The 25885-nt window shown below is 31.4% G+C and overlaps 1 protein-coding gene across 6 annotated transcripts in view; it reads left to right on the top strand.

The window, feature by feature from the left end:
- LOC112603602 (LIM/homeobox protein Lhx4-like) overlaps positions 1 to 25885 on the top strand; it is a 113790-nt gene that overhangs the window by 41682 nt on the left and 46223 nt on the right. For 4 of the 6 annotated variants that reach the window (XM_025352257.1, XM_025352258.1, XM_025352256.1 and 1 more), the window contains one exon: positions 12730 to 12786. The exons of the other annotated variants lie outside the window; for them this stretch is intronic. The gene's annotated coding sequence lies outside the window, so the exon portion shown is untranslated. The remainder of the gene's footprint in view (positions 1 to 12729; positions 12787 to 25885) is intronic. 6 annotated transcript variants of the gene reach the window in all.

Consider the following 25885-nt stretch of genomic DNA (forward strand, 5'->3'; position numbering starts at 1 on the left):
ATGAAAGAGGGGAATTAAAACACTTTCTGTAATTGACATTGCTTGTACATCATTAGGAGTCGAACACACCATTAGTGTACATATACTATATACATATCTGACCGACCACTCGAAATGCAGCAATCTCTCTTCATATAAACACAGCCCCGTTAGTCCGGAACAATCAAATAAATGAATTTAGTGGGACATGACTCGTTTTTACTGTATACATATAATATATATGAAATCTTGTTTTATTTTAAATCTTTATTATACGAATTACGAAAGTAAGAGAGAGAAAAATAAAAAAAAGTGATAATTTTTTTGAATGGCCATTATTCTAAACCGATTAATAAAGCCGAACAAAACAGGACTATCTGATCGTGTTATTCGTTTTAAAGAAATTAACATCATACAAATATTATTTATCATTCTGTATTTTGTATAATATAATGTTTTTAAGTTTAATTAAAATTTAAAACACAAAATATTATTGTGTATAATAAAGAAATATAAATATAAAAAATGTTAGACAAAAAATCAATATCTTCGGTCTTCCAATATTCTGCAACCGTTATAGAATAAATACCGTTTTGTCTTTTGGTCTCTGAATGGTTTACAAATAGACTTATGTTTCCGTGTGGGTTTTATATTAAAAGAAATGGGTCTTTTTAATGTCCCGAGTAAGCGTTGGTTTCTCTATTGGTACCAATAAAAGCCGACACGTTCTCTCTTTGACGTTTTTTGCCTCTCCCCACAACGCGTCGCGCCCATCCAAATCCAATATAACCCTATGTTGTAAGCACTGCACTGCTGTACTTCGATATTTACTCAGAAGACCATGTGACCAACTACCGAGAAACCGCAATATAGTAAAACTTGCGGATGAAAACTGTGGAATATTAAATAAATAAGTTCTTTTGTGATGTGTCTGGAGTGTGTGTGCGCGCGCGCGTATGTGTGTGCAGAATAGTAAATGATGTATTAACACTGTGTATATATTTTTGTCTTCCCCTTGCTATCAGCTCCAGTGACGTTTATAATATCATTACGTGAGTATACTATACACATTATATGTAAACGCGGATTTCGTCAAAAGGGGTTTTAAGACAAACTAAACGTTTAAATATACGTTATGTTTGATATCAAAAATTCAAGTACTTGCAGCGTGCGTTCGAAGAAGGCAAGAAAGTGTATTATAAAAGTCTAAATAGATTTTGACATGTTTGCTGTATACGTTTATACTTTATTTTCTGTATAAAGTTGAATTTAAAAGTTTTAAACTGGAATGATTTTAACATTAGTGTAGTTAGGACCGTTACAAATAAAAATAAATACAATTTCACAGCTGTTTACCAAACATTTTCAATTCAGTAGTCAATACGAAACGCAAATAAATACATATCAACCCTGTTTCTTTCAAGCAGATACTTCTATGGTAGTTATATTAAGGCCGCGTTTTCTAATATTATTTCTAAAAATTACAATAGGTATGATTCATTCAAATTAATTTTTACAGTAAATAAAAACCAAGAAAAATACTTTTGTGTTTGGTATTTTTTATTTATTAAAAAAAGTAGACAAGTATATATTTCTTATCGTTTAATGGAATATGTTGTTGGGTTTTAACCATACATAGAATTTCATAGGTCTTATAATTCAGCCGTTATTGTTGAATTTTTTCTCATAAATATGACTATGTCTAGGTAAAAGTGATTTTTATTAAAGATAAATGTACCTATTTATTCTTTCATTTTGAGAATAGTTATTATTCATGTTAAAAATTGTTTATAATAATGACATTCTATTGTGACGTTTATCATAAAAATATTTATATGTAAGGAAAAGTATTTAAAAACAGAAATTATCATTATGTATGATAATTATTCTAAATAAAACACGTCTCTATAATTAATCGTACGAGTCGCTTATATAATATGCATGTACATTATTAACAGGGAGCACAAAACGATAATAGTAATGGACGGAATCGAGTTTTAGGAAAATAATATGTAAAATAATGTAATCTAATAATAACGAACAAATTACACTCAAGTGTCTCGAACAAGTATTTTTAATGACTTAGATGATTTCGATTTGCTTATATGGCCTACCGACCTATTCATTATTATTTTACAGAAGGGATTAGTAAACTCCACCATACAATAATATAATTTTATATTATACATCTTATAATACTATAACCCATTTCAGAGATGTTGTATTATGAACTCACACACACACACCTGTTCCCAATACTACTTAACACTTATTTTAAATTTAAATATGTTTTTCAGCGTTAAAAAAATCTTATGTTTTATTTTTTGTCGTTTGACGGGTATATATTCTGTGCCTATATAGGTATTGCGTATACATACATATTAATATATTATGTACTCGTCTGGGAATTATTTTAAAATTAAACATACACATCCGGACGATATGAAATGATTAAATAATTTAATCGTCATTCAGTTTACCAACATACCTATGTATATAAACACATCCTCTATAGTCTATACCACAGTCGTTGTCTGCTAGTAAGTAATCGGTGGTGGCGGTGGCCGAGTTGTCGGATAAGAGACGACGTTCGGCGGCGGGTGTAAAACACTCACATAATATACGTATATTATAATATATTACCGTCATCAGCTGCAGGTGTCTTATTTGCCACCTCGATCTGACGAGTCGTTTTAAAAACTGGTAATCCGGTTGATTTAAAAGTAAAAAAAATCAACTTTTTCATCTATGTACGTTTTTTTTTAATATTGTAATGTACGTCTGATAGCGACAAAAGTGGTATTCAAAACAAGTATTACTTACCTATATAATATATTAATAATAATATATAATTGCTACAGTCTTTGAGTCTTGAAGATATAAAAACAAAACTACATATCACACAAAATATTTGTTAAAGTTTTTTGCAGTTTAAAATATTGCAATTAGCTAATGAGGTTGTCCCACGTATCTGCTTTCGCACGCATATATACATGCTGCAGCGCGTTATGTTTGTACGAATTAAAACGCGTCGTCGTTATTAAAATTAGAAACCGTTTTCGAGAGAACAAAGACGTGGCTTTTCGCGTTGTTGTAATAATAACGCACCGCTGTACTTTTCTCTAAGTCGTGGAAGTTGAGACGGGAAGTGTATACAATATAGTAGAGGTACGTATGGCAACGAAGGAGGCGGTTTGTTAGTTAGCGAGTTAAGTTCGTCTGCTTGACGTGCGCGCATATGTGTGCATGTATATAAAATATATAACATCTCTCTACCCCTAACCCTACCAATCCAGGTCCCACCACTCCACCACCCGTTAGACACGGGTCGACAATATAATGAGGTTCGCCCCGGTTAAATTAGAACTCGGCCGGCGACGACGACTACGGTGTTAGCGACGAGGGCTTTTTAATGAGTATGAACCAATTAGACGCAGTAATAGAACAACGCGCCCAACAAAGACCCTGCTCTTCATTCCTCACCATTTTCTGGCGACACGCAATCTACGCGTATAATATGTATATAAAGTCGACAGTGTGTTATATATATTTAATGACAAAAATGTATGTGTGTGTGCTGAAACTTACCCTAGCTTATACACCGCTGGTCTGGAAATTTGGTTCTCGATTTCGATTCAAAAATTAACAATAACTTTGTTATTAATGTCTAATTAAATTGTAGTACGCGATCTTACTAAAGCGCGTATATCGTAAGCACACGAGAAATAATATTTTCGTGGGTCTGTTGTTATAGTGTGAATTATATTATATATTATCATACTTTACTCGGTAGTAAGCACATGATACGAAAATTATAATTGTTACTACATAATATAGATCATAAACGTACAAAGTACGGAATCAAGATATTTAATTAAAGAAAGAGGGCACGAAAATAGATCATCAGAGTGAACATAATACATTTTATTCTAAAAAATGTTTGACTTGATTTTAAAAATAATAAGTAACAAAATCACGTGGCTGATGTTAGTATTGTTAGTACTCTAACTGACCAAATTATTGATATCTCAGTTTTCTATTGTGAATAATTAGGTATGTGTTTTAAATTTTAATATAATATGATTATTGACCATTTTTTTTTTTTTTATTAATTATACATTATACAATAACAATTAATTAATAAAATTTGAGATTAGAATTCATATTGTTTGTGAAAGTTATTATTTTATATTATATATTTATAAAGATATACTATTTGTCTAATTTTGCTTTATTGTAAACATTGTTAATATTGTGCGTTTATACTACTGCCAGTTTAATTAGTTTCCATTTAGTAGTTTTTGCAATTACACGACAGTTACTTGTTTACACTATATACCCTGCCCTTGGACTTCCGTTATAACACGCATAATATATGCTCATCCAAGTTAAACAATACAATTTATGGCAATATTTTAATATTTATCTGCTTTACAATTGTTACGTGAAAAATGATTATTTCTTTTTCGAGACAATTATTATCATTAATATAATTACCCAATAATATTCGGTTTTAATGAATTCGTTTTAAATGATTTTTTTTATCACTTGTATGTTGTCATATTCGTGGATTACTGACCCAATCTCATTGTTTCGCCGACAAATTGAAAAATATATTCATCGTTCAGTTTTTAATTAATTTTTTATTGTCAATTCGTAAAAACTTAAACACATAAATTTTTGTTTTATTGTTCGATTTCAATTTGTTACGCGAGTTCAGGTATTCTATAATTTATTAAACACTCAAGAATATAGAAGTAGGACGGTGCACGCAGATAGGAATAAAAGAAATGCAACTTAACAATGACTGAATATCCACTTACTAGTCAACAAGTGGATTAGTAAACATAATAAGTTTTATTATACAGTTAAAATTAGTGTTAAATAGAAATATATTTATTTTCGTTTGTTTCAATAATAGTCATTAAGTTCTAAAAAAATTGATTAAAACTCGAAGTGTGCAGAAAGATGTTTCTTAGTGTTTTTATTTTTTTCCTCTTGTTAGTTATACCGAGTATATTTAGGTAGTTTACCTACCTGTTAAATTTAATGTTCTGAAAAAAATTTTGATAATTTAATATTTTAATCTGATGTATTGAGACTTGAGACTTAGACATTCATAAATTGATTTAGAAATAGTATGGGAAATATTAGTGTACAAACATTATAAAAAAAAAAAAACATTATTAAAATAATGAATTTTAAATATACAAAGAATTTTTTTCTTTTTGATTAAATGAAAACATCTTACGTTAAGTTAAAATTAAACATTTAAGGAGACTTAATTTATCTACATATTATATTATGATTTAAATTATTTAGTGGTATACATTTTTTTTTTTTTTTTTTTTTTTAATGTAATATTTATATACAATGCTATAGGTTAATAATAACAAAGTTAATTTGGTGAAAAATAGTATAAACAACAGGTATATGTATGAAATGTTAATAAAACTAAACAAAAAAATATAGCGATACCTATATTATTTTGATCTAAATCTTAGGTCGTCAGCTTTTTTTTAATCTATGTGAAACTTAGAGTGGCTTAGACGCATATAAAACTTGTAGTATGATTTTTAGTATTATATCATTTTTTTTTACCGCGGTCAATCCATAACGATTGATTATAGATATATTTTTAGGATATTCTTATTCTTCGTTCTAACATCTAGTCTACCAGCATCTCTCCACCATCACATTGTCTCTTTTCGTGTATCCTTGAGTAAACTCAAATTCATTTGTTTAACCAAAAGTTACACCTATTATATATATTTCTAAAATTTTCGACCTTTATCCAAACTCTTATTATGTTGTTTTAGATTCATCTTTCCGTCGAGTTTTGGTACGGGACTTTGAATTTGATTATTGAAGAGGCATTTAAAATTATTCAAGTTATAGTAATAAATATAAATTAAACCCCAACGATATTAATTTTTAAATAAGCTTTTTTTATTAAATAAAAAACTTTATTTAAAAATATGTAATTTATTATCTATATTTTTCTAGTCTTAGGGAATGAAAATCTATTGAGTTTTGTAGAATTTTTCTAATCCATGGCTAAAAATAAATTGTGCAATTGAAAGTTGATCGATAGGTTTAATTCACATAGTACAAGATGAGGAATATATACCAATTATTTCCTAACATTACCCAAATTCTACATACAGTAAAAAAAAAAAAAAAAACTAAAAAACGAATTATTTTATTATATTTTTTGTTTGACGTACTGTACGTATATAAATGTCATATCATCGCTAACCATGTTATTATGATTACGGTTTCCCCAAATTGTTGGCGGCGAATAACAGGATTGTTTACGAGTGTTCGCGCGTCCCAAGGGGGCGTCGATGTGCGTCACTTACTCGGCTAGTTATTGATGAGAAGTTGTCGAAGAAGTATAAACGATACAATAATAATAATAATAATATATATATAAAGTTGTGAACTGGAGTTGGAGAAAATAATACCTAGAGCGTTTTTCCAATTAGCGCAGACACCACGTATACGTATACCTATATGACGTATGTATACTACTGCCTACCTAAGACGGTTGGAGAACCCTACAATATGTAAGTTGTAGTTGTGGCTGCGAGCGATACCGCATTACTACATCTGTGGTATAACTGGTATAAACCTAGTCGCGCGTTTTCGGCGTCATCGGTTGGGTGACCAAACTAAGACCCGGAATAACACGTATCCATATGTGTGTATTTGAGAGCCTTGAGGCTTCATATGTCTGAAAATCACATGAACCTTGCAGTAATATAATAAATATCTAGCCGTGATGTGCAGACAAAAACACGAACTCCAAAGAATAATTTTAAATGTAGAAAAATTGTAGTACAACAAAGCTTACAATCACTGAGTAAACACCTCATCACTTCTACAGGTCAATTTAAAAAACCTATCTCCCAGTTTTTGGTCAAGATCAGCATTGACTATCATTAGTCAAACGATAAATGCCCTTAACTATATACACCGTGTACTCATTTCTACGATAAAACATCAATTTGATTACTTTTGAACGAGTCAAATATAATTGGATGTTTAAATAATTTGTGTGTACACTGTACATTAATATGAATATCAATTAAAATCAACCGCAATATAACGTGGAGTACGACGAAATATGATTGACAATTAATTGTAAAGGTTTTCAAAGATGAAATCGGAACGGACGGCTGCGCATTCGTCACAAATCTCTGGAAGTATCCGCCATACGACATTACGATATAAATTGGCTTGAATCCGTTTCGTGGGCCTTGTTTCTGTGTGAAGTGTGATATGACTCGTAGCAGATTAAATCCTACATAATAATGTTATATATAGCTGCATTCGACAATACGCGTGTAGTACACAATTGCGAACGACGCCTGTGTGAACGCTGTCTTTCACAACAACAATAATAATAATAATAATAATAATAATAATTATTATTATTATTATTATAATTTGTACGATTACCGCCGCCGCGCGTTATTATTACGTAGTTTCATGCGGGCTACTGCAGCTTGTTAGGAGGGCACGCCGTCGTGCCACAGCTCTCTGGTGCCAACCGCTCGGAGGCGTTGCAGGTTATAAAGCGGGCGCGCGTCTAATTAGTGTCTCGTGTCGCCGCCGCCGACACTCGAAACATTATTATAATAATAATGACGGCAACGACGACGGTGATACTACTACTCTGTATGCTGACGAATCGAACATCTGGTATTAATTATTATTATTTACCTCGGCGCAGGAACGAGAGCCATACACTTTTTTCCTCTTGGATTTATGTAATTTTTTTTTTTTTTAATTGGCCCTTTAAAGGTCCGATGCAGTGTTTTTACTGCGGCAGCGCAATCATACCGCTCGTAATTACAAGTCCATCGGACACGTGTGTTTCTCTCTGAAAGTTACGGGGTTACGAACATTTTCGCCGATGGAAATGCAATCAAATAATGTATAATATTTAAGAGGTTTCCGCGGGGAGAAATTTTATTTACTCAACATAAATATTTTTGTCTTTGTAACGTACTCGCGCCGAAGTCTCCATTTATCACAAACGAGATGTGCCCCGAGGAATAAATAGAGCAAGCATATCACTAAATTCGCGGAGATTGTCTGCAGCGAATTTTCCGAAGCACATGCGAGTGATAGAGGTATAGTGAGGGAAGGAAAGGAAAAGATGGAGAGAGAAGTAGAGCATTTTGTATTCTCGTTAGCGCAGCCCAATTAGCGGCACAACCCCACGTCAGACCATAAGGCGCCGTTTGCTCGTCGCCGCTATATACTACCGCCACTGCCACCGCAACCGTACCCTTAACGAGCTCAACACCCTCCCACCATCACTGGAAACCCTCCCACCACATTACCAACCCCGAGCGACCAACGTCGACGTTTGTGGTTCTTTTCCTCGTTTTTTATATTTTTTTCGAAAGCTGAGCTGATGATATATGGCTACGGTGGCTTCTTAACGGCATCACATGAGATTTTTGTTGTATACTTTTATGTAACAATATGTATTTGGTGTGCGCAAGAATTACCTTATATACTTGATACTTTGTTGTTATTATTATTTAAGCATGTTTATAAATCTATATATATATATATATATATATATATATATAAATGATTTACTTGCTTAGGTCGCAAAAAATTATTATTTTCGCCAAAATTTCGGATTTTTCTTAAATGTATTACTTTTGTAGAATATCAATATGACACTTGTTTTTTAGTTTTTATCATAATGGCTAAAATACGCGTACTCATATTATCATAATTGGAACTACCCTACTACCCATTATAAATATTATTATATTATATACCTACTTTATATTATAAATTATAATAATACGTATTATAACAACGAGATCGTTTCGATCTCTTCCAGAATATAATATTATATTATTTATACAAGGCGCACATGCGTTTTATATACATATAGATGCTATACATTGCGACGAGAGTGACTTTAATGGTTTTACCATTACTCGTACCCGGGGTCTCTTTATCCGTCTACGGTGTAATTTTTATTTTTTTCTTATAGAAAAGAACTCCCTGTCAACTCTTTTATAGCTATATATTATGTACATAATAAAATATGTATAGATGGCTGACCTACAGAGTCCATCACTATCCATTAACACTCAACACAAGTCACAAACACGTGGTACCAAATATTTGCTCTGAGGATGCTTGTCTATCTGGATAATTTATGCGTGTCGCTTTTCTGCAGTATTTATTTTTCACCCTCATCACACACATCATGGAAATACTGCAGATGGATTTGTCTTATCTATGTTTCATACACAAAACATAAAAATATGTAAAATATATTACTTAAACGTTTTGTCCTAAGACGTGAAGATTAAACCTTGGACTGGCTTTTTTAAATACCGAGTGTACAAAATGAAAACAAAAATATTTTATTGAGAATTATAACACCGTATTCTTGAGATTTTGGTGTTTGAGTGTCACGCTTTATTGCCTCTTATAGTTACATCACATTATAATATAATAAAAAAGAAATTCATTCGTCGGGAATGCGATCCAAAATGTTCCCGCACAATAATAATAAGGGAGGATATTATAACGAGTGGAACATGATACAACAATAATATAACCTAAAGAAAACCAATCGTATTATTGGTAAAAGTGTCGGACTTTATATACATAAAATACCTAGTGACATGTTACAATGAGATCGTTGTAGATAATATTCGTTTTGCTAGCGGCAAAAATAATGTTTAAATAAACCCTGCATGCCACCTATACATAATTGCCATAGCAAATCACAAGCAATCACAAATAAAAAATTCACACTACTCGCATGTTAGATTTAAGATCGCAAAACACTTTATCTGATCATTTCGATTTGACTGTTTTGCGGTACTTTACGCGTTCCCTATTGTTTATTGAGATAAATTTAAACACGACGTTAATTTTAGTGTAATGAGCAGGCAACGACATGTGGTACAGAAATGATTAAACCACCACTTGCGTCGTTTGCGCGCGCTAATTCGCCAAGGCGTGGTTGAACATAATATTATTTCCTGCAGTGCGTATAATTAGTTTGGAATGACATCTGTGCGAATTGAAGTGGCGAGCCGCGTCGAGATCGTCGTTTTTATTTCTCTCGGGTGGTCCTCTACCCCACCCATCTACATGTGCACCACCATTTGCACTCACTTATAAAAACGATTTTAATGCTATTGCTTTCATAATATAAAACATTTAAACATGGTAATATATATATATTTATTTGTATATACGAACGATGTGTCGATATGTACTACTCTAGTGCTGTGATTTTATTTATAATACATTGCATTACAAAGTGCCCTGTCAGCAAAGTTAATTTTTTTCCTCAACTTAAATCCGGCTATTGGCCAAATTTTAAACATTTATTGTATGTAAACATAACGTAATTACGCGCAAAATCACTTATACTGCTATCCTCGTATAGCTGCGTTACGCAAGCGATATTTCAAAGATACCTACTCAACTGCAGCACTCGACCAATATTCACTAGATGCTTAATAAATATAATATAATATATTGAATTCGATTGCGTTCTGGTTATTGTTCGATCCGAGATGGTTGTAAATTGAATGGTTATATTTGTATGTATGAAATATTTTAATATGGTATGTCATATGTGTGTAATATTATAAAATAGTAGTGCATAATCTGAATTTAAAAGAATTTTAATGAAATGTTTGTGTTTGAGTGGTAATCGAAATTATTATTTTCAATAATCAGCCACATTAAAAATAAAATAAAAAGGTACGATAAAATGTATTTTTATTGGAACATTTTCGTTATGTTTTTCGTCTGACAACCCATTCGCCCGATCTAGTGACTATATGCTCTCGGCGGGAGTATGATATAAATTTTGTACAATAATTACCACTCTGTATGCGTTCCATCGGTTTGACGTCCGTATGTACCTCATATGCGTAAGCTTCTCGTTTTAAAATGGTATATTATGTAAATCGACAGTAAAATACGGACCAATAAACCAAAACGGATCTATTTCAATGCCTCAGGCTTTTCCGTAGTAAATAACAAAAAAATGAAGCTCGACGCGGCGACATATGTCGAGAGAAAATAAAACCTGGACATTCAAAAAAGTAGTTTAACACTGGATCCTATATAATAATCCTGTATAATTAATATAATACAATATTAAATAAACCTGTTCGAATAATCCGTCCCTTACTGTAAACGTCATTTAACTGCCTCTGGATTACGTTCTCGTCCCCCGTGCGCACGTAATCACCAACAGCGCTATAATACCTGCTTTATATATAAAAACCTCCTGGACTATTATTATAATTTTTTTTTTTTTATACTACGTAGCTACGTATACAATAGGTCACTCGATTATGCATATAATATATATGTATATATTTCCCGTTCATATCAGTTTCTTTTACTCGGGGTGGGGGGGGGGGGGTGTTGCTTACTTGTTCAAGTAATTAACAATCATTTAGACACAAATAATATAATATTTTTGTGGCTACATAAAAAAAAAAAAATAGAAGAAAATAGTAATAACATTAATAAAAGTTATTGATTAGGAACTTTTTTTTTACTTTTTTCGTTCCACAGCTGCATTATTTTGGGACAATTTTGAACAAATACTGCGATGAAAAATTATCTACTCCACTAAACACTTTATATTGATACTCTTCATAACGTATTCAGTATTTTTTCTTGTACATCAGTCGATTCTATTAGAAATATAATATGTTAGAGTTAAAGTTGACAGCATTCACTCTGGAGTGAAGAGATAACGTTGCAACTTTGCAACAGTATTTTTATACTAATTTCAATTAGGTACAATGATGAGCTATTGGTTATAGCTGCAGGCATAGCTAGGATTTGGATTAATATTTGTTTTCCGTAGTTGCTTCTGTCGTTTTATGTATTATAAAATATAGACCAGTTTATTCCGAGTTTACTATTCCCTGCATTATTGCAATATACGTATGATTAAAAGATATTTCCAAAAAATTAGGACAATGGCTGTATTAAGCTGGTAGTCCTCTTAATCGTACTTCTTCCTAAATTAAGATACTGATTCGCATTTACAACAATATTTACGACCGTAAAAAGTTTATGACAGTATATTAGACGTTTTGCGATAGATTTATACATGTATAGCCTGTAAATCATCAGGCAAGTTTATACCTGATTAAAGTAAGTTAGTTTGAGATAGACTATAAGTTATAGTATAAATTGGTTACAGAATAAGTCACAAACTGTGCACTTACTGCTGTGGTATTTTATAACGCATTTCTTAAAATACTTTATATATACACATTACACATACGATGAATTAATGTTTAAAATAACGAAAAATTGATGCTATGCATAACTTAAGTGTGGAGGTTAGGTTAGCCTGAAACACATGATATCGGGACAACTACTGCAATTACGATATTAAAATTAATAAATGCAATTATTAACTCCTTGTTCCGAATTATAAATTACTATTGTTTTATTATAATTCATTGCTTGTGTGTAATCTTTACTAACTTAATATACATAGAAAGTTGTTAAATTGCAGGTTATTCGCATACAAATAATTATTGCTGTAATTTTTCGAATTAATATATGCCTACAGGCTACAATACGTATATAGTATAATATATCTTATATAATAGTACCTATTTTAATAAATTATATTTTTAGAAGTGTATTTTTTGTTCTTTAGAATTATACGACCAATGATTCAGTTTTTAAATATAATTTTTTTTTCAGATATCCATAGTATAAAAACAACTTTAAAAGAAATTCTTTGCTGTTATAAATGACCAAGTGAGTAAATTATTTAACTATAATGCAATTATATAATACTCTTATACAGTATTATAATTTATAATTTCAATCATATTAATCTTACGAATATTAAATATCACTCATAATATAGGATTAATGTATAAGAGATAGATGATTAAATTTATAGTAAGAACATATTTTTAAACGTTCGAAATAACGTTAATGTTAACTTATATACCTACCATAGTATTATAAATGTTTTCGATTATATACGTTTATAATCGAGTGGATACAATTACATCGTTTAAATCTTTAATCAACTAAAGTTATTAAATTATTTTATGATCCAAATACTCATGAAAATGTGGTAATGATACAATAATTGTACATTATATTCAAATGATAAACAGTCGCTCATATTATGTACATTTACATATGGACGATATGCATGCGTATACTCTTGTCTCTTACGTAGAATAAACAATAAACATATTTATTTAAGACATTTATAATTATAGGTTTATTGTAAATGTAAAATTAGTGAATTGATTATTGTTAAAGACACGTTGTATATTTAGTCAATCTAAATATGTTTACATTTATCACCTCTAAAATCGAACGATATCGATCTGTTGATAAATGATATTATTCAATCAAGATAAGTTCATATCATATAATTATAGTATAATACTTATTGTACATTATGTAGGAAATTATCAAATATTTATATTTTTAAATTTTAATTATTTTTAACTAAATATGAGGATAATTATTGAATATAAAAGAACTTGAAGAACATAATGAAATGACTTCAAGCGTAAATCTTAAGAATTGACATACAGTTGAGAAAATAAAACGTTCTTGAAACAACTCAAAGAAGTAATTAAGAAATTTATTAGAAAACTTATTATCTCAGTAATCGTACTTAATGAAATGAAAAATTACAACAAACAAACAAAACCAGGTCAATTAAAAATTAAAGCGTAAATTATTTACGATACTTTTATTAATTGGATTTTATTTTCATTCGGCGCAATATATTATGTCGATATTGATCATTATTTTGTGTTATTAACACAGCGAGCAGATTCATTATTTTTTTTTTTACATTAAAGTTGTATTTTAATTGTTCTTTATATTTAAATTATTCGATTAACCCGTAAAAAGAGTATATGATAATAAATAGGTATATATTGTATAGTTATATATGATATGTATGTATCAGCTGCTGTAATTTTACGGGCTTATAACTTGAATAAGAAATAATTGGGTTTAGGTAGGTATTAAAACCGTCACGTATATATTATATATGCTTTAAGTTATCATTATAAATTATTATTAGTATAATAATTCAAAAAAACAAATAATTTATTCCTGAAAATCATAGTGTACTGGTGAAAAGAAAGGGTGGACAATTCCGTGACAAATTTTCACGAAGGCATACGATCGATAGACGTTGGATCATGTATTTATAAATATATGTAATACGTTCGTATTCTGATTAGCGACTGCATAGGCCAAGTACACTAAAATTATAATAAAAAAGTACAAAAATTCCTCCACGGTCGTCCGGAAATCGAACTATTATTAAATTACAATGTTTTATCGTAGGTATATAATAGAATAATCCAATATAACCGTGTGTGTGTGTGTGTGTGTGATTTTCACCGCCGTGGTGACGTGGCGCACATGTGTAACGCCGCCTCGTCCGCACGGAATTCCCGGATGTTGTTGTTATCGTCGTCAAATGTAATTAGAGCAGCCACACATATTATTATTATTAAATAACGGGTGTGCGAAGCGATGTGTGGGGAGGTAGAGGTTTTCTGAAAATACGGTTTACGCAATTATGCAACGTAGAAACCAATTTTGTATTCGTCCCTCTTTAGCTCGTCGTGCCGTTCGCCCTTCGGTCGGTATGATATATATATAGAATATGTGTATGTGTGTGTGTGTGTGTGTGTGTGTGTGTGTATGCCAAGTATATAATATATATATATATATACGTGTCCTCTGTGGGTGAGGGTGGAGAAGTTTCTGTCAAAGGGACGCTGCACGCACGCACTTGCTCGTGTAATAATGAAAATTAATACCTAATGGGATTAATTTAATATGTACACCGGTTGGCGTGAACAATGCACCGCGCGAATACGCACCGTCAAACCGTCAAAACGTTCCGTTTCCGCTGCCGTCGCCTAGGCAGGGGATTTCTAAAAAGTTTCCTTGATTAATTAAAACGTCCCCGCACAACCACCCCCTCCACTCAACCCGTATATTTTAGCGAGTCGATTACTTTTGACGTTAATTAAGTTTGATCTCGCTGGCGGCTGTAAGACTGCACCTCACTATAATGAGAGATCCTTTTCAGTCACTGTCCTCTGATCATCTAAAAATGACCAATAAATTATTGTGTGCGTTATTTTAATTTTAAAAAGATAAGAGTAATGAGTAGGATTTGCCAATTTTTTTATTGGGATAGATCAAGGTCCAAGTCCTCTCATTGTTCACGCCACTCATATAAGTTCTAAATATATAAATCCACTGAATATTATATATAATATAATATAGGTAATGTGTTAATATATATATATATATAATATCAGCCCTGTAACGAACCCAATATTATTAATTTATTATACTATAACTGTACATTTTTATAATATTAAAATTTTACCTTCATATAGTAACCTGCCATGGTTGGAATAGTATGCGATTTAATATCATTGCCGCTTTGTGCCGTTTTAATCAGAATTCGTATTAGTTTCGGTTAATTCGGTTCGGATGCTGCCGCCGCCTTGTGCTGACAATGATGGCCGTCCAACCCGACCCAGCAACTATCGTGTATATCACCACGAGCACGCTAAAGTCTACCAATTAAAGCGACGTCCATTTACCCGCTCGTTATTGAAGCAACCGCAATTACAAGGAGCCAGGGAATTTACGCCGGATCGTAAATTCGGATCTACTCGCCGCCGCCTGAGTGCTGTCGTAATTAGTTAGGTTTTGCAGCTCTGAGCTACTAAAAATCTGGCTGTAGTAAAATAGCTTTTGATATTGTTTTCGTTTAATACCGCTCAGAGATGGCTATAATCTTCCGTTATAATGTATATATTTATATTACATATTATATTATAAGAAAAAAAACCTCCCGATAAAAATCCTTTTCTATTCAATTTTTGTTTATCGTGAGAATTATGACACCCGACCATTTTAATGTGCCTATAAGTTTTTTATATTTCCCAACAACGGCACACAAACTTTTATTTCCTACTTTTCAACATCGGCAAAATGAAATTCAGCTGCAGTATTAGAACATTGATCGATGAATACTGTACTTACTTTTAGACGAATATTAAATATTGCATTTTTTCAATATTTCTCGATAAATATAATTTTAATGTACCTATATGTCATATAATATATTGTTCTACGCTGTAGCACCATGTGGCTGAAATCTCACTCTTTTAAAAGTTAAACAAATGAAATTTATTCCGTAATTGACTTCAATGGATACCAGTTTATGATGTTGGACTTTTTTGATAAGACGATTTAACTCGACCCAGTCGACCCTCCGTATTTATGTTATATAGGGATTATAAATAATCTTTTCAGATGGGGGTGAATATAAATAAAATCTTCAACGACATTTGTAGAAATACGTTATTATAATATGAACAAATTACTAGTATTTTAAATTTTTAAGTAGGTTTATTTAAAGTTTTATTAAATTATGTCTTCGATAAATAGAAATTTTTATTATTTTTACGAATCGATTTTAATTATATTTTTTTAAGTAAAATATTTGCGTTAAAACATTTTTACTGGGTACCTATTTAGCAAATACGTTATTTTACAAATAACCTCGTAATAACTCATTTACCAAAATTGGCATCATCAATAATAGGATTGTTTATATTGTGTATACATTATGTACCTAGGTATAATAAATTGATATAATTAAGAAAATTCGTTTCACTGTATTTGCAATGAACGGTTAATAAAACTCAATTGTATCTATACATAAATGTTAATATGTGTGTTTTGAGAAAAGGAAAATAGAAATTCGATAGCGACGAGGAGATTGTAAGTCATGTAGGATGTATAATAGCCATTTCAGTCTCCTATGTAATCTACGCGTAGACCGTTTAGAAAGAGGTAATAATAACGGTCGATATACATTTTTTCAAAAGCAGGCCTCTCGTTGTTAGACCGGTGACCGATATTGTGGAGCCAAAATGTTATTAGAGTGCTTGTGATAGGGATACCTATGTATGTATAAAAGGAGACCGCGGCATCAAACTTTAAAATCCCGAAAGCGAGCGCGTGCCTCCGTCTATAAGTTGCAATCGCAACTTCTCTCGTCGCGCGACCTATACCTGCACAACTCTACCCACTGCCTACCTTACCTACTCCATCCGAAGTCGTCCAGGTATATGTACACACTTAGGGTGTATACCATATATACGCACTTTCCTTTATAAGTTTTCTCATCCATTACGCGTGGGTGTTGCCAGTCGGGGTCGGCGGCGAAAAAGAGAGGGGGAGGGTGCACTCGTCGCACAACTTTAAAGCCATCCACGCGCACTCCCGTCTCGTGTTGACGGTGTATATACTGTATATGTATTATATATATTGTGGCAACGGTGGCAGTAGTGGATGCCGCGCGCGCGTCCCTTATCGATATAACCCCGCGGTAACCGTGGTCGGGCGGGTCGCGGTATAGAAGAACCACTCTCCGGGTCCGCCGCCGTCGTAGTCACCACTCAAAACCCATTAATGGGCTCTAATGGAGCTCTCTGGTTTTTCACTCATCTCCCGCGCGCCGCTTGTCCCACCCGCTCCACGGGTCCATTATAACGCCGAGCTCGTATACTTCTGTCTAAATCCTATCCGCTTACACGTTTTAGAGGAGAGACGAGACCCAAAGAAAGAGTACACACTCGCACACCCATATATATAATATATATAGCGAGAAAGAGTGCTCCACGATGGCAAACTCACTCACTGGCATACGCGGGGAGGACTAAGTGACAAACCGTTCGATTAATAATAAAAACCGTTCCCTTAATTGACTACAATAAGGGATTCGGTACCGCTCCCACCATCAACCTTTGTCGGTTGTAAGAGAGTATAGTACGCTCGGTTGCTACATTCGTGAAAAGTTAATGCGCGCCATCCTCCTCTACAACCCGGACGGTCACGTTTCCTCTTTACCAACATTGTACGTGAGACACACACGCACACACTCACTTACATACTTACGATGACGGTCGCTTATGACGAAAACATAGAAATTAGATACATGTAGAAAACTCTTGACTTTACTACTTTAATATATATGTTATATTGTGTAGTATTATAATTAATTTAAATTGCATATGTGTATAATAATTTAATATGTGAGTAGATAATACATCTAAATTCATCATTCTCATCCAATTTAAATAAATATATTGACTAGTCTTTAATTCTAATGAAGTATTTAAAGTATGGCACAAACACAATGAATGTTTAATTTTAGTATGTCCTGAAAAACGTATGCAGTGATTTAAAGCGTTTTTTTTTTTTTCATCAAATATTATATTACTATTATTATTATTATTATTATTATTATTATTGCTATGATAAATTCGACTCGAAAATTGGTGTATACAATAAAATTGTTGTTCGGTATATTGAATCAAATTCTAAATGTATATATATATATATACATAATATATTTGATACGATTAAGATTCTGATCTTTATGTTTCCCTGCTATAGTCATCAGGTGGTATATTATATTATGGAATTAGAAAATGATATTTGTGTCACACTAGAGGAAGAGTGGTGTGTCAAAAGCGTCGTCATTACCATTTCGAGTTTTTAATGACGCCACCGACCCGTATCATAACAAACCCTCAATCAAAAGGGATTTTGTTATGATAATAATACCTCAAAAGGGTTGTAATTTAAAGGGTATAGACGTACTACGGCTTTTACTATTCATGATTTGCATACGATTTAAGTGCTCTGCAGTATGTGCACGTGTATATAAAAATAAATCATTAAAACGTTTTATTATTATTATTTTACCGATGCGTGAGAACAAACATCGCTACAATACATTGGACAATAACGATATAATGCATTCAGGATAGAAAGAAAAAAACCCGTGATATTTATTTGCACTCATTTTGTGATTTAATCCATTGCTCTTTGTGCTGTCTACGGAAACACAGCACACTAGGGAAATCTATTTGTTTTTTTTTATTATACTTTCTTTCCCATGCGAAAGATACATGTAAATATTTCAGATCATTCGACGTAAACGATTATTCCACCAGTCTCCTTACGCGTTACAAGAGCTGAAAAATCGTCTATCCTGGCGTCGATGATTTTAAATAAATAAAATATACGCCTACGCTCGAATTCGTTTTTACCATTATCAATATCATCAAATTTAATTTCACTACTATTCCCGAAGTAGTACTATACATGTATATCATGTATATATTACAAACAACAAGACAATACGATATATATATAATATGAAAAAGAAAAGTCACAAAAATATTATTATTGTACATAGTTACGTATTGCGAGCATATAAGGCGACGTAGGTATATAGACTATATAAGCTCTGCAACAACTTCTACGAATCAAATATTATTTGACCACACACACACACATATATACATACATTAAATCTAAAATATAATAATCTAATTTATTATATTAACTACATGAATAAATAAATAGTAGGTTGCATTTGTGTATATTATGCTTAATCACACAGCGAAACCATAATATTCGAGTTTCATTTTTGTATAGTCGATTGCATAACTTTCAGAGTGTTTTTTTGTTTATATATATATTTTTAATGCATAATTGATAAACTGCACAGTGCTTAGGAACAATATTTGTTTTAAATTTTTAAAAACCGTTAAAAATATTCATTTTTTCATTTTTTTCATGATTAATTACAATTTAAAAAATAAATGAGTTTTTTCAAAGAAATAAAAATACTGACAGGAAATAGCGTTGTCATATCACATGTTTTATAACTAATTAATGACTAATGAGGTACGATAAAGAACATGGTTTATAATGATTTGGTAGAGTTATTTAGATCATTACTTTGACAATTTTCCTTAATTAACCTAATTTACATTTAAATATAAATCGCGTGGTAATGTATTTCAACAAATATTAAACATATTTTGGTAATAGTGTTTATTTTACAATCGAAATACAACAAATAAAAGTATATGTATCCAGTGTAATTCGTGTTAATAATTTATCAAAAAATACTATTTTGTTATTCACTTAAAAGCCGTAGCAGTATTACATAAAACAAATGAAATGTGCCATATTTGTGACTATAATGGTCCCATATATCTTGGATGTTATATTTACTTACGAAATAAATTAGGTACTGTAGCGAGAGCCAAAAAAAAAAAACAAACAAAAACAACCGTATTATACAACAATAGCACTCTAGACAAGTTAAAAAATATAATACAATTTGTCTGGCACGAGTTAAATAAACAACAAAGTTCAATTGTATTTAGTGTAAAGACCAATAACACTGACTCGGGAATAAACGAGTAATATTATATAAATTATAAAGTACAAGCCACCGGTTAAATAAACCACGTGTAATCAAACAACGGTCACGGGGTTTGAATAAACACGTATGTTAAAGAAATCAAAGCTATTATTAATGCTGGAACGTATTTAATAATACTATATCTTATTATATTATACTAATATCAGTATATTACTTGTCGGCAAGAGTAAACATTTCCTGCATAGAAGTAATTCCATTGTATAGTTTAAGCTCCATGATGAATACGATATAACAATGTTACAGTACCGACGACTGTTACAATAATAGAACCGTTTAAAAGTTCTATAGGCAGAGACAAGTTAAATTTTGTAAAAAAACAAACTCCTGAGTCGTATATAGGTACTAAGGTACCACTTACACTTATAATATACCTACTTTTAATGTTATTTTGTATCGTTTTGACAAACGACCTTTGTGGAGTAATAATATTGTATGTAAGTATACTTGCACGTCATTGTGCAAGTGTGTACGTAGCTGATTTTCGATAATAAATCATGAGATGTAATTCGATGGGATCGCTGTTATTTGTAAATCGAATCTTTTGACGATTGGATTTTGGTTTGGTGCCGGATGTCACACGGGTGTTCCGTAAACGATGAAAATGAACGCGTGAATCAATCGTATATAAATATGTTTATACATAAAATATAATATATTATTGCCGACGTGGTTTGTTGGTGTTTTTGAACTCTAAAGGGGTGGGTGTAAGGAGGCAGTTTAAGGGCTTGAGGAAACGGGCACAAAAGAAAAATGTACGATGAAATTCCAAAGGGAATTTATATATGTACAAGAATAAAACGGAATTATGATTTATAACACTGACATCGATTGCTACCGTTCGAGGTGAATATTATGCAAAAAGAAATTTTGCCCGTGTATGTCCATCGGGATAGAAGCGTCGTAATAATAATAATAACAATAATAGTAATGGCGCATATATAGGAAAGGCGGTAGAAGTATTCGTCGTCGTCGTCGTTGTCGCAAAGGCAATTTAACGGCAGAGTACGCAGAGGGCCAGCTATATATATATGTGTGTGCGTGAGTGTATATGTGTATAAGGAAAAAAGTAGGAGCAGCAGCAGCAGAGCAAGCAGCCCATGTATCATGTGTGATAGTTATCGATTAAATAACACCCGACCGACGGGTATTGGTTTCGGCGGCGATACTCGAAATTGGTTTTTCTTCCCCATTTCATTCATATATTAGATTCGGAAAACGATTTTCCTCCCCCTGTCCTACTCCGTCCCCTTTTTATCCCTCCGTCACTCTATCCCATCCCCTCTGCGCGCGCGTCTCATTCATGACCTACTCCTCGCCGTGAACCCCCTTATTTAAGGTGTTTTCGATCAAACACTCCTACATCTCTTCGCAATATTGCTAAGAGGTTTTTTCACCCCGCTGCCCGTCGTTGTCGTTTCGATGTTCGCCCGCACTCGCTGCACCGGTGTTATATCGATTTGGACCTTTTCGCCGCATATGTAATATAACTCTCTCTCTCTGACCTCTCTGGCAGGCAGCAGGCAGGCTGGCTAGCCCATCGGAAATTCTAATAATAAAGTCAACGGAACCCCCTGCGGACCCGTGTGGTCCACCACCGCTGTTTCCGCTACTACCAGTATGAGTAAGAGTGAGTGAGAATGGGGGATAGGACGGGGAAAGAGCTTTTGCCAGGTTCCGGTTATTGCTCAATGTTTCAACCCTCGTAGAAATTATTGAAATTGGCGGCCGCAATGGGTATAACAATAACGACATTATATTATTATTATTATTCCAGAACATAATATTGGATAGGAAAAATAATACTTATTGGCTGACAATGGCATATATTATTATATTTATTCGCATCACATAATTTATATACATATATATATACCTCCGACATAAATCATCAGTATACCTTATTATAAAAGCTACTGTGTTTTTATTATAAATGCAAAATCGTATTACTGTTTAGGAAAATGGTCTAGTTATCTGAACGATACAATGTATTTTATATTATGTATATATTAATCATGTATATTAGTTTTTTATAAATCAGAAAAAAATAAATAACTTTAAAATTTTTATTGATAATAACTTACACGAATACTGCTGTAATTGTTGTAAATATACAATTTACGCGTAAGCATATAATGTAATATGAATAATATGATAATTCGATATCGATTTATTTTAGTGAAATACGGACAAGAATAAAATGTTGAAAAATATTGGATATGTGTTCGTAAAACTTATTTTATTGTAAAAATAAATTTTAAATTGTTACGTTTTGTGATTGATACTGCTGTACTATATTAATTAATAATTATTATGTATCTAATATATTTACAATTATTATACTTCAATTCTTTTCGTATTATATACATAATGTTTAAATGTTTAATCCTTATTAATAAAAAAAAAAAATTAGATATACGTAATTATCTAATGTATATAATATATAAAATAGATATGAGATTATAGTAAATTTTGTAAGAACCGTTTATTGCAAAACAAATCAATTATGTCTTTTAAAAATCAATTGAATCGCGTAAACGCTGTAAACCGTTAAAATAAAACCGAAATTGCCACATTCAATTAAGGTAGATACTTTCCAATTTTATAATTTGTCAAAGCAATATTGTCCATTTTATTATTTAATTATTTTGAAACGATATTATTTTTTTCCAGGTAGAGTTTTGCTTTTAAAATGCATTTATAAATTCTACATAGGTATACTATAATGTCATTACGGTCCAATCAGTTTTCGATTTTCATCAACGCAATTGCTTTAATATAATACCATGGGTGATGTGGAGAGAACAACAAATAATAACCAGAAAGAAAATGAATATATTCGAATGTTACATACTAATATACTACCTATAGTATATAATATATACATCATACATTACACATAAATGCATTTATACACATAGACGGGGATGGTGGCAGTTAGGTATAATATATATATATATATATATGTATATTATGTATATATTAGTTTATGTTGAAATTCCGAACTGTTGTAGCGGATTTTTTTAATTAATAGTAACGATTCGTGGTATACGGGTGAGCAGTCGGGCGGAGTCGAGGGTTTAAAGCCATTCGAATTATCCGCGGACTGCCTTTTCCGCTAATGAAGCCGGTTCCGGAAAACTGCGTGGAAATTCATTACGTTCCCGATTCAGCACTCTTCCCACGTTAATTAAATCTACCCTTAGACCTCACTACTACTATATTCCTATACGTCCACCCATCCATCCTACCACAATACCGGGAACACTTAAAACACCCAGTTTCCTCTATTTAATAAGATCACCTTGTATATTATATACAGTAGTATATACTACTAGTATGTGTATGTTGCTAATCATAACTCTCTTCTCCTCACAACAGCTACTTTTTTACTGATAGTTTCTTCCTCGGAAAATTTATGGCTATTCGTAACTAGCTTACATGTTTTTTTTTTTACTATTAGCGAGTTAAAAATTAAATTAAAATACATACAATTACGAGCTAATATGTTTTTATATAAGCTAAATATGTATGATTAACCGTTTAGAAAATTGTTTAACTATTGAACATGCCTCTATACATATATTTAAACATGAATATGATATGTCTATCTTTATATATATTATATTTGACCTACTTTTTGTAGGATTATTTTATAATAAGTAAAGTCATTATTCGTTCCTCATTAAGTAAAATAGTAATCACTTCTATGAGATATTCTATTTTGTTAATCATAAATAAGTTCAAAAGTACTATAATATAGTCAGAAAAAACGATTTCCATTTATTTGTTATATCATGCGTTATTAATACGTTTTATACAATATTTCACCTAAGTCCTATCTAATTAAAATCCCTCTAATCAAATTATTATTCAAAAATTATAATATAATTATATAGTTCTTTGTTTATTCGCAGAGGAGTTAAATACCTACTCCCAGAAATATTTGTGACTCCATTTGGCATTTGATGTTTATTGTATAATAATAATGTGTTATTCTAATTCGGTTTTAAATTTTTATTTTATATATATTTCAGAAAAAAAAAAAATGAACAATACGTTTTTGTGTCAGGTGATATATCTCTTATAAATAGCGTGTTAGAAAAATAAATGGACTCTCTTATTTATAAACGTTTATTGAAATTGCCGACTTCACTTTGTTGCAAGAATAAAAAATATCTTGTCGAATTTTATTATAAACCGTAACAAGATTTTACACCGCATTTTTCTTTGATTTTTAGATTATATTTCATAGATATATGTATAATAAACAATATAATATGACAAGCGTATCTAGATAGAATTGAATAACGAAAATTACGATTCAGTCGATAAATAGTTGTCTAAGTTAAATTATAATACAAACTCGGTACTGAAGATTGTTCAAAATTCTGGTTCAACTAAAAATATTACAACTTCAAAATTTGAATTTCATTGATTGTACCTAACATATAATAATTAATTATAAATAATTTTTCTATTAATTCCGTGACTACTATACAGTTCATTTTCACAGAATAATATATTTTATATTTTTTTATTATAATGGTTTAATAATTATTTGTTTGTGTAAAAAGTTAAAGATTTTTTTATTATTCAAATATTTTGTCAGGTCACCATTATTCTCATCAATATATACTTTAAAACACATGATGAGATAATATAGAATATGTAAGTATGATATGCCATCATACTGAAGTGGTCTAAACAAACATTTTTTTCTGTGAGCTGAATGATGTATATACTATAACTTTTATAAATAAGATAAAAAAACGTTAATTTAGATATACATAATTACATTATAGTGTATACCATAATAGAATAGACTAAGACTTGTATATTAAGTATTTTTTGATTTTTTTGATAAATAATTGATTATAAAATTGTATACTATAGAATGTTTCTATTTTAAAACTAGCCAATAAGCACTTCCTAATGCAATATTAAAAAATTGATATTTTGGAATGTTATATATGAATGCTTCAAACGTATTTTAACAACTGCACCCTTCTGCAGAACATCTAAGCTAATGAAATACTTACAAACAAACGATTAAATGTAAAAGTGTTTAATAAAATATTTGCTTAGATGTTTCTTTGTATAAAACAACAATTAATCATTGTATATTAAGTCAAATAGTTGATAGACTTACCGCAAGCATGTTGATTAAAATCGACGTCCATTCAAACGAAATAAATTGTAATAAAAACCTGTTTTTGAATAATTATTATTAGATTGCTGATCGGCCGCTTGCATATTTCTCTTATTTTTATTCTCCCTCAAAGACATCCACTGATATTTATAAAATTTTAATATACCGGAGAAGATGAAAAAATGTCGGAGTTTTTTCCTCTCATTCCGTCGCACGATACGAAAAACCTAAAAGCTATTAAATAATACCGTTAAAGACATTCGTTTTGGAATTGGGCTATATGGTCGGACGAGGTTGAGGAGGGGGTGGGACCTGGAGAGAAACGTAGTCCAATGGAAACTTATTTCGAGAGTGACGTACTAAGTTACTGCCGGTCG

Source organism: Melanaphis sacchari, unplaced genomic scaffold, assembly GCF_002803265.2.
Source record: "Melanaphis sacchari strain LSU unplaced genomic scaffold, SCAv2.0 Contig10_pilon_pilon, whole genome shotgun sequence".
Classification (NCBI taxonomy): Eukaryota; Metazoa; Arthropoda; class Insecta; order Hemiptera; family Aphididae; genus Melanaphis; species Melanaphis sacchari.